We start from the raw sequence: 4,638 nt of genomic DNA, 5'->3' as shown, positions 1-4,638 counted from the left end.
TGTATGTGTTTCTGTTTTAATTAGGGTTTCCATTGCTGTGAAGAGACACTATGACCTAGGCAACTCTTACAAAGGACAACATTTAATTGGGGTTATCTTAATGTTTCAGAGGTTTCATGCATTATCATCACGACAAGAAGCATGGCAACATCCAAGAAGACACAGTGCTGGAGGAGCCAAAAATTCTACCCCTTGATCCAAAGGCAGTCAGGAGAAGACTGGATTCTGGAGACAGCTGGGAAGAGGCTCTTATTCCACACTTGGTGGAGCATGAATATGGGAAGCCTCAAAGCCCAACTCCAGAGTGTCACGCTTCCTCCAACAAGGCCACACCTCCTAATAGTGCCACTTTAAGTGGGCCAAGTGTTCAAACACATGAGTCTATGGGGCTAAACCTACTCAAGCCACCACAGTATCTTACAAATGATATAAGTTTTAAAAATATGATTAAAATATCAAAATAAGGATGTGAGAAACAAAAATGGAAAAAGGATAACATGTGGAAAAGAGCAATATTTGGTGCAGCTTATGGCAACAAATGGTTATAGATACGAAGATTCCTGTACTGTGAAGAATCTCCTGCTACATATAGGCTCTGGATCTGTTCCATGGGTTAAGGAAGAGAGATTGAGATCAGTTGTGCACCACTTAATAATTGTGATCACTAGTGAGAAAGCTATGCAGAGGGGGGACACACCATCAAAAGAGAGTGAGAAGGAATTAATAGAATACTGAGGCAGAAAGAAAATTAAAGTCAAGTCAAGAAAGATCACAGGTAGAAAAAAAAAAAGAAGGTAATAATATACATACAACAATTGAGAATTTTTAAGACCAAAGAGATGTTTGTGATGATACATAAGCCATTAATAATATATCTGAGTTGGGAAATGGCCATTTAATTTACCAAATGAATCAAAATGTCGATAAAAATTAAAATTTGGAGGGAGGAGCAGTGCTGTTAGGCCACAGAGGAGAGCTTTGTAGCCAGTCCTGAAGATACCTGATAAAACAGGATCAGATGAATGGGGAGGAGGTCCCCCCTATCAGTGGACTTGGCAAGGGGCACGGTGGAGATGAGGGAGGGAGGGAGGGACTGGGAGGGAATGAGGGATCGGGACACGGCTGGGATACAGAGTTAATAAAATGTAACTGATAAGAAAAAAATAAAATACAAAAAAAAAGAAGAAAAAAAAATTAAAATTTGGTTAACAAATTGTCACCTATCAGGGAGCTGCATATAAATGAAAATAGAAAACGGTAGTTAGATTGAGCTACAAGGATGACAGAAAGTTAGATTTTAACATTTTAAAATTACATTTATTATTTATTTAATTAAGCATGTGTCTGTGTGTGTGTAAAAGCACACATATCTGTCAGTATGTGAATGAAGCATTCTATCCTTCCACCACATGGCTCCCATCAGTCATCGAGCTTGGTGGACTGCACCTTTACTTACTGAAAGAAGAAAGGGAAACTTTGTAAGTAGGAGCTATTGGTGAATGTTTGAAGCCCGTGTAAGATCAAGAATTTAAGTGGAAAATCGATACATATTTTATTGGTGTTTTTATATGGAACAAAAGCATCAGGTTTTGTTATAGATGTTGGCATGCCTGAAGCACTTTGCTCATAGTTATCATTAATTAGTCATAATTATTCTCACTTCCCAACCTGCTTGTTCCCTTCATGTTTTCTATTAGTCTCATTTTGTTTTATATCCTTTGCTGTTGTTTTTATTCCACATATATTTTAAAAATATAAAGCTTTATATTCTTGAGTCTTGTTCATCTCACTTAACATACTAATACCCTGTTCCATCTATTTTCCTGAAAATAAGATGATTTGATTGCTCTTGATGACTAATAATGCTCTCTTCATATATTACTATCTTTTCTTTATTTACCTATTGATGTATATGTATATATATATATATATATACATATATATACATAAATATACACATATATATAATGGAACATATATATACATATATATGATAAAAGAGACAGAGGGAGAGAGAGATGAATCATATAGTTCTATTTTTTGGACCTAATAAGCTTCTATTCTGATTTCCATCATGGCTGCACTAATTTGTATTTCCTGTAATAGTATATAAAGATCTCCTTCCCACCTACCAACAGTAGGTAAGCTGTTATTTGTTTTCTTGACAGCACTCAGGTAAAGATTCAATGCAGTTTTAATTTGAAGTCCCCTCATGGCTCATGGCTGAAGATATTGTGATTTGTGGTTTGAAAAGTGACTTCAATTTACTTATTGATCGATTGACATTTCTCTTCAAATCAGAAGAGAGATCCCACATACCTTGCTTCATTTGAAAACCTTGAAGCCACATTTATATTACTTAGTGTCAAGATAATTAATATAAACAGCAATCCAATAAAATATGAAAAGCTTTCAAAGTCATTAATCAGCATCAACATGATGCTTTACATTCTAATAAACTATTATTTCCACACAACAGATTGAAAAATGTTTTTAAGCAACAGATCCTTGTGTTGTTAAGTACTGAACCAACATGTGCTCTCAACTACTGGTTGGGAAGAGAAGTACAGTGTGGCATATCTCCTTGGAAAACAACTGGCCATGTGTGTAAAGCTGGAGATGACATGTCAGGATTCCCATTCTTAGATACAAACCTTAAGGGCATTTTTACACCTGTTGAAAGGAAAATGAACTAGACTCTCTACTCCTGCATTACAGAAGCTTTACGAATGACACGTATACTTGCTTATTTCTTTATTAGTACATTTTGTTTAATCATAAAAGGGAAGATTCTAAAGATTTTTAAGTGGATGTATCTAAATATTCAATGGGCATCTTTATTTTGTTATTTTGTTTAAAATATTTATTATAAATCTAAAATATGCTTATTTTTTAATTAAAGAAAGTAAGTACTTATAATTCTAGACACAAGAAAAGCAATGAACCTCCTCCATCTGCATCTGGAACAAACATAGTGGATTCAATCAGGTCTAACTGGTAACATTTTACCCTGTTCAAAACCAAGTTATTTTGTTCTCTGTGGAATTTACTAAGTGCACGTGGCAAATATATCAAAAGGTCAAGTGTTTGGATTTTCTTTAAGAAAATGGATTCCATTTTTGTGGTAAATTGTGGCTCGCTTTCCTGGCACATACAGCAAATTTCTAGTTGATCTCATTCATAGGTTCATATATAGGAATGAAGATAGATAGAACATTCTGACTTGATTTTTATAATACTTGTTAATTATTTAAGAAATTCATAGCATGTATTTTGATCACCTTTCTCCAGTGTGTCTTATACAGATCCTCTTTACTCTCACCTCTCTATTCTCCCAATTGATCACCCAATCCTTTTAGCCCTGTTTGTGTGGCTCAAATGCTCATAGAAGCGAGGCCTAAGCTGTAGTATGGCCAGCCTACTGGGGATTTAGAAAAGGCGACTCCCTCTCCCAGGAGCTATCAGATGTCAACGTCTCCACAGCTAGTAGTGAGATCTTTCTGATGCCCATGTTAGTATTTTGTCTGATTTGAGCTTGTACAAGTCTAGTGCATGCTAACACAATCTGCTTAGGGTTGATATGTCCACATTATGTATGTCTGGAAAAAAAAAAAAACGCTTTGTTCTTAAATCCATCCTCTACCTCTGACTCATACAAACTTTCCACTTCCTGTTCCATGACATTCCCTGAGCCATGGGGTGGGGCTCGTAGGCTATGTACATTTCATTTAGGTCTAAGCACTCCACAGTTTCTTGTTCTCTGCATGTTGAGCAGTTGAGAGTCTGTGCTGTCGTCTAGTAAATAAGGAAGCTTCTCTAATGAAGGTAGAATTATGTAGTGTCTATGAGTATAGCGCTAAGTCATTATGGGAAATTTTAATACCTTGTCCACTCAGCCAAGTAATAGAAGTAGATATACTCTCTCTCTCTCTCTCTCTCTCTCTCTTTTTTTTGAGAAGATGTACCATTTTATCTTATATTGCAAAGCGCACATAAATTGACAACAATTAACAATTAAGACCACCCTTGAGGATGTAGTTTAAAAGCATCTATATAATCTCACCAGATGAGGTCTTTTCAGAACATCACCTTTTATTGTTGTTGCTGTTTTGAGGCAGGATCTCATAGCTTAGCTCTGGCCACTGCTTTGCTTTTCTTTTCTTTTCTTTTCTTTTCTTTTCTTTTCTTTTTTTCAGAGACTTGTGGCAGACTTCTAAGGGAATCAGTAACTGCCGAAAGATAGCCCAAAATGACAAAGTAATAGCTAGAACCAGGTATGTATGGGACAAGGCCCTAAGCTCCCCTACATCAAGACCACAGGTCTCTGAGTTCTGCTGTTCTGCTCCTCAGATGTTTGAACAAGTGTGTTAAAAAAAAACTAGTTGCATTATCTCTCTGCTCCTAAATGGAGGGTATGATGCCAAACAACCCTAACAGAGACTGAACTATACCTGGTTCTGTGAGACATGCTCTCACTATGTACCTTAGGCTGGCATCCCAACTCTTGATCTTTCTGCCTCAGCCTCCCCAGTACTGGGGTTATAAGTGTGTGTCTCCTCACCTGGCTCTGCCTTACTTACTTCTTTTTTCCTCTATCTATCTATCTATCTATCTATCTATCTATCTATCTATCTATCT

The sequence above is a fragment of the Psammomys obesus genome, unplaced genomic scaffold (genome assembly GCF_907164565.1).
Source record: "Psammomys obesus unplaced genomic scaffold, mPsaObe1.curated_primary_1811, whole genome shotgun sequence".
In the NCBI taxonomy this organism is placed as follows: Eukaryota; Metazoa; Chordata; class Mammalia; order Rodentia; family Muridae; genus Psammomys; species Psammomys obesus.
This window is presented reverse-complemented; position numbering follows the sequence as displayed.